Raw genomic sequence first — 7,106 nt, 5'->3', positions numbered from 1 at the left:
TAATTCACTGAGCTGAAGCTTGAGGTTGCAGCGACCAATATAACAGCTGTCTGTCGACTGAGAGGTTAATTTTCTAAAATGAATGGTTGAAGCTTGCAGGACTGAAAATCCAACGAGCCGGTCTTCACTCTCAAACCAGCAACTGTGAAGTTAAGAGGTACGTGCCGGAGAAATACTCAATTTCAGCGCGGTGACATTGGGCCAGAGTAAAGGTCAGTTATATAATTACCGAGTGGCGAGAGGATGGATTTGGAACTCCTGATCGACCGCACTGTGCATTTTCCAGATCTGCATGAAGCATCAATCCCTTCAATTCATCACTTACAGAGACAATTCGATTCTCGTTTTTCTTCCCCTGAGATTGGCGAGATCTTCAAAATTGAAAGCGACCCATATCAGAGCGAACCTCGTCACCGACATGCTCACAGATACAAAGCGGCCAAACTCAGTTTCAGTGAGATGAAAGCCCAGAGCGGTTTCAAGGTGAAAGGCAACTGCAAATAAAGCTCGTTCAATGAAAGTGCAGGTCATTGAGATGCCTTTAAGTTCCTGATTGTTTGAATTGAACTTCTTCCGAAAGCGCTTGAGATTCAGGTGGAGTGATTTGGGGACTTCTTTTCCCACTTTGCAAAAGTTTGTACCGCAGCTCAAGAACAAAAGTCCAGGGCTAAATTAGGGCTTCTCCGGGGTATGAACCTCGAATCGAGAATTATACCCCTACCTGATCGAGCCCAGAAATAAATCAGTCTAAGTAAAATAACGGTATTGGAGAAAATAATTCGACCAAAGATAGAGAAATCTCCACCCCAGGGAACTAAGAGGAATAGGTGAGGAAATTTTACATCCTTAAGTCATGATCGTTCAAAACTCTCTTGTTTCAGGAATTGTTCCGTGGATTGAAAAATTTCCAAAGTCACTTCATTATTCAGGATGGGGAGGAGAGATAAAGTAGAAAATTACAGACCTATTAGTATAACGTCTGTTGTGGGGAATTTACCAGTATCTGTTATTAGGGAAAGAATGACTGAGCAAACCCTAATATTCCTTTCTCCTCCATGTGTTTATCTCGCTTCCCCGTAAATGCATCGATGCTTTTCGCCTGAACTACTCCTTGTGGTAGCGAGTTGCACATTCCAGCGAGTCTCATTGTAAATATGGTTCTCTTGAATGCCATATTGGATTAAATGTGACTATCTTATATTTATGGCCCCAATTTTGTTCTCCTCCCCACAAAATTGCAAACACCTCTGAACTATCAAACCCTTGCATAATCTTAAAGTCCTATTTCAGGTCACCCTCAGCCTTCTATTTTCCGTGGAAATGAGCCGAAGACTGTTCAATCTTTCAATATGGGGAAGTGTGAGGTCATCCACTTTGGACCTAAGCAAGATAGATGAGAATATTTTCTAACTGGTGAGAAGCTAGGAACTGTGGGGGAGGAAAGATGTTCACGGGTCCAAGTGCAGAAATCATGAAAAATCAGTGGGCAGTTCCAAAAAATAATTTAAAAGGCGAATGGAACTTTGGCCTTTATCTTAAGGGAGCTGGAATTCAAAGGGGTGGAAGTTATGTTACAGTTATATAAATTCTGCTGAGACCACATTTAAAGTACTGCATTCAGTTCTCGGCACCACACCTCAGGGAGGATATATTGGCCTTGGAGGGGGTGCAGCGCGGATTCACCACAATTATACCGGGGCTAAAATGTTTAAATTATGCGGACAAGTTGCAGAGAAAAGGTTTGTTTTTCATTGTGCATAGAAGATTAAGTGATGATGTAATCGAGTTCTTGAAGGTGATTAAATGAGCCAATGGTGTGTGTGTGAGCTGTGAAACAGCTTGAAATCCCAATCCTCTCCACCACTGGGGACTGAGACTTCCAACATACAGGGATTTTCACTCGTGCAAGTTTCATCCACATTTTCTGCTCTTCATTTCTCCGACCTGCTTGTTGCGCCTTTTCCTTCAATTCAGGACTTACAGGAAAAACTCGATTCTGCGGTCAATCTTCGGGTCACGTGGTGAGATTTCAAATAATTGAAATCGACCCTTATCAACCTCAGGATGAAGATGTTTGATGCGAGCAGTGGTGACACAGACCGTGCGCGGCTGCGGTGGCGCATTGGGTCAGCGCGCGTTACTTCCACAATAATTATACGCTCGAGAAATGCTGGGGTTGTGAGCTCCAGCGCCGTCGAAGGTAGTTGAAACTTCTCAACATTTTGACTGGAGTTCAAGGTAAAACCGGTTCCATAACGCATCGACTTCTTCATGTCCCCATGTGGGCACTGAGGCTCCTCTGGCCGACCGTCTTGCAATAGCAGGTGAGAGTTTATTTGTTAAAAGGAGTGAGAGTGGGCAATTGGCGACAACTGAAATGGTAAAGCGGCCAGCACGACATCTTTAAATCGAAAGAAACAAAAACACAATTCTTCTTTCCGTGAAGCAGGTATTCATCGGTTTGAAGTGTCGTGTCGGGAAAATTCGGGAGGCAAATCTGCTGCCTGGTGTCACGGTGTGACGGTTGAAATTATTCAGCTTTCAATTGTTGATCGGCTGAAAGGTCGAGAGGCCTTTTCCAGCTCCCGTGTGGGACAAGTTTAGCTTTTGAGCCATTGGGTAAAGTGTTATTTTTAATTGCTGCTAACGAATGACAAGACATTTTGTACAAACAAGAAGAGTTGCAAAATCACGAGTTCGCTGTCCATGTTTCTTTCATCATGTTCAACAGAAACAAGGATTCTCCTCAACACGTTGCTGAAAATTGTATAAAAGGGATGCTCCCCCGAATTCGACATCGACAGGGATAATTCAGAGTCCGACCATGAATCTGTATGATGGAAGCTAATCCAACAGCGAGCCTGGATAGCTCAGTCGGTAGAGCATCAGACTTTTAAGAACGGGTAGTGATCTGAGGGTCCAGGGTTCAAGTCCTTGTTCAGGCGAAAACTTTTAAAATAGCTGGCAAGTTCTGCTTTTCCAGCGGAGCAAAATCAGCGAAAGGAGCAAGAGTTGGCCATCCAGTCCCTCGAGCCCACTTCGCCAATTTGATTAGGTCATTGCTGATTTTCGACCTCAACTCCACTTTCCTGACCTGTCCCCATATCCTTTGAGTTCCTTCGTGTCCAGCATTCTATCTATCTCAGTTTTGAATCTATTCAATGGCTCAGCATCCACAGCCCTCTGGGGTCGAGAATTCCAATAGTTCACAACCTTCTCAGTGAAGAAATTATTCCTCATCTCTGTACTGAATGGCCGGCCCCTTATCTTGAGATTATCATCATTAGCTCTAGACTCTCCAGCAAGGGGAAACAGCATCCCAGCATCTACCCTGTCAAGCCCTCTAAGAATTTTATATGTTTCAATGAGATCACCTGATTATTGAAAACTGCAGAGAATATAGGCCCATTCTACTCAATCTCTCCTCACAAGACAACCCTCTCATCCCAGGAATCAATCGAGTGAACCTTTGTTGCATCCACTCTAAGGCAAGTGTATCGTTCCGCAGGTAAGGAGATCAAAACTGTACACAGTACTCCAGATGTGGTCTTACCAAACACTATATAATTACAGCAAGGCTTCCTTATCTTTGTACTCCAACCACCTCGCAATAAAGGGCAACATACCATTTGCTTTCCTAATTGCTTGCTGCATCTGCATGTTAACTTTCTGTGATCCGTGTGCAAGAGCACACAAATCCCTCTGAATACCAACATTTCGCAGTCTCTCACCTTTGAAAAGATATTCTGCTTTTCAATTCTTCCTACCAAAGTGAATAACCTCACATTTCCCCACGTTATAATTCATCTGCCAACTTCTCGCCCACTCACTTAACCTGTCTGTATCACTTTGCATCCTCTTTGCGTCCTCCTCACAGCTTACTTTCCCACCTAGTTTTGTATCGTCAGCAAACTTGGATACATTACACTCGGTCCCCTCATCTAAGTCATTAATATAGATTGTAAATATCTGAGGCCCAAGCACTGATATTCACGGCACCCCACTAGTTACAACCTGCCAACCCGAAAATGACCTGTTTATTCCGACTTTCTATTTTATGTACATCAACAAATCCTCAATCCATGTTGATATATTACCCACTATCCCATGAGCCCTAATCTTGTCTAACAAACTTTTGTGTGGCACCTTATCGATTACCTTTTGAAAATCCAAATATTCTATATCCACTGGTTCTCCCTTATCTACCCTGCTATCTACACCCTCATAACCTCTAACAGAGTTGTCAAACACGATTTCCCTTTCACAAAACCGTGTTGCATGTGCCTAATCATGTTATGATTATCTAAGTGTCCTGCTTTCAAGTCCCCAGTAATAGATTCTAACATTTTCCCTCCTACTATTGTCAGGCTAATTGGCTTGTCGTTACCTGTTTCCTCTCTCCCTCCTTTCTTGAATAGCGGGGTTACTTTTGGTACCTTCCAATCCATGGGGACCTTTCTAGAATCATGGGAACTCTGGAAGATAAAACCAATGCATCCACTATCTCTGCAGCCACCTCTTTTAAAACCCTGGATGTTGGCCACCAGGGCCAATGAATTTGTCAGCTTTTCGTCCCATTAATTCCTCCAGTACTTTTTCATTACGAATCTTCATTGCTTTAGGTTCCTCACTCTCATTAGAACCTTGGTTCCCTAATAGTTCTGGTATGATTTTTGTGTCTTCTACTATGACGACAGATACAAAATACTTGTTTAACGTCTCTGCCATTTCCTTATTCTCCAATATAAATTCTCCTGTCTCTGTCTCCAAGGACCCATGTTTACATACGCTAATCTCTTCCTTTAAACATTCTTAAGAACATAATAACATAAGAAATAGGAGCAGGAGTAGGCCAATCGGCCGCTCGAGCCTGCTCCGCCATTCAAAAAGATCATGGCTTATCTGATCCTAACCTCAAATCTAAATTCATGTCCAATTTCCTGCCCGCTCCCCGTAAACCCGAATTCCCTTGTAGAAGCTCTTACAATTCATGTTTACATTTCCTGCTGGTTTAGCCTCTTTCTATATTCTCCCATTTTAGCAATTTCTTGGTCATCCTTTGCTGATTTCCAAAACCCTCCTAATCCTCAGGCTTACTACTCTTTTTGGGAAGAATATAAGCCTCTTTTACCCGAATTCCATCATTAATTTCTCCACTTTTCCGGTGGTGTTTTTAATCCTCAAGCGAATGTAATTTTGTTGAGAAATTATGAATTATTTCTTTAAATGTTCGCCATTGATTATCTACCATCATATTTTTAATCTAATTTCACAAACCATCTCAGCCAACTCACCCCTCATAACTCCGTTATTGGTTTTGTTCAGATTTAAGACCCTTGTTTCGGACTTAACGACATCATTCTCAAACTCAATCTGAAATTCTATCATTTTATGATCATTCTTCCCCAGAGGATCATTTACTTTCAGATTACTAATTAATCCAGTCTCATTACACAATATTAGATCTAAAATAGCCTGTTCCCTTGTTGGGTCCTCGACATATTGATCTGGAAAACTGTCTCGAATGCATTCCATCAACATAAAACAGCTTATCTTGAGTTGCGAACATGGTGTCAACACGATAGGATGATTATGACTGGAAGACACGGCCAGATCTGCCAGGTGAATTAGATGTTTGTTGCAAACACGGAGAATTAATGAAACCAAGACTTCCCTGCAGAGCAAGGAGTTGGAAAGAAAGATGCTGGGCATTGAGAGGCGAAGGATTTTGTAGATAGCAGGATGAATGGACAAAAGGATCTCAACTCCCTGCTTCTTTTCTACACTGATAAATCGAGACAAAAATATCATCTCCGTGCTTCTTTCAGATAATGAATGTCTTAATGCTCAAGAGATCGCTGATCCAAGCCAATTATCTCCACTCGCACTCTCCTTCCAATCTTGCACACGTTGCTTAGCTTTGAAATTATGCATTTTTTCACACTGGGATTCAATTTGAAGAAAACGATGCTGTGATCAGCTGGTGTTGTTCCGGAAATGGAGTAAAAGAAGATACATAAAAGGCTAATGATAACAGTGACTGTTCGAACACTGTGAGCTACATTTAAAGGTTCTTCATCATTTAAAGTGTCAGGCAGCAGATCTTTTCCAAATCATGACAGAAATGGCAAGAAAATTTCATGCAGACTTTGATCAACGGCACGACTTTCGAACAGGAGGCATTTTACAGAAGGCAAGAAAGTGCATTGTTTATCGCTCTTATGGGTTGTAAAATTGAAGAATGATGGGCTGCTGGCTGTTCAGGCAGGAGCGGTGAAATTGCTCATGTTGATCAGGAGCGAGCTTTGTGCTCAGTCGGGGGAATTTGGTTGGTGCTATTTTGAACCACACCAGGAAAGTCAAGTTCCCTGATCGGGAATCAAACATGGTGCCGCGGCGGCGAGAGCGCCAAATCCTCAGCACTGAACCACCAGCGAATCCGCTGCAATTTTCATTAAAGCAAGCAGACCAACGCTGCCTTTCCGACTTGTCCCTTTGAAACTCACATCACTTTCGCCCCAGACAAGTTGCTCGCACAAAATGGAATTTACTGTTAGAACATGAAAGCCTTTTTTCTGACAACGACAGCACCAAGTGCGGGTCGGCAGGTACATGAAATGGACAGTGAGGGGAAATATTACCACAAGCTGCTGGTGGAACTGTTTCCATTTCCAAAACGCACGCACCGAATCAGTGCAGCTCCTGGGAAAGGTGCAAGGCAACGCAGGGCTGTCATGTCTCACATGAAGCAACTGACACACACAAGATTCTGCCATCACGAGCCATCTCCTTCTGTTTCTGTCACTAATTTATCTCGAGCTTCCTCTGCACCTCCACATGCCGGTGAAGGAGATGTTCAAAGTAAATACAGAGACTTAACGAGAAAAAAACCTCAACTGGAAATGAGGAGAGGGGAAGAATGGTGTTGGTATTGAGAGACGATGGATTTTGCAGATACCAGGATAAATTGACACAACGACCTCATCTCCCTGCTTCTACGGATACTGAATATCTTAATGCTCAAGAGATGTTCTCACTGCCCCAGGCCCGTTATCTCCAGTCGCATCTCCCACCAATCTTGCATATGTTGCTTCGCTCTGAAATTG

At 42.9% G+C, this 7,106-nt stretch overlaps 1 non-coding gene across 1 annotated transcript; it reads left to right on the top strand.

Annotated features, from left to right (window-relative positions):
* The first annotated feature begins 2,859 nt into the window (after positions 1–2,859).
* trnak-uuu (transfer RNA lysine (anticodon UUU)) lies at positions 2,860–2,945 on the top strand. The gene is given in 2 exon segments: positions 2,860–2,896; positions 2,910–2,945. It is a non-coding gene; the product is annotated as a tRNA-Lys (tRNA).
* The last annotated feature ends 4,161 nt before the right edge of the window (positions 2,946–7,106 follow it).

Source organism: Heptranchias perlo, chromosome 20 (genome assembly GCF_035084215.1).
Source record: "Heptranchias perlo isolate sHepPer1 chromosome 20, sHepPer1.hap1, whole genome shotgun sequence".
NCBI lineage: Eukaryota > Metazoa > Chordata > Chondrichthyes > Hexanchiformes > Hexanchidae > Heptranchias > Heptranchias perlo.
The sequence above is the reverse complement of the archived record's forward strand: the minus strand, read 5'-3'. Positions and strand labels throughout refer to the sequence as shown.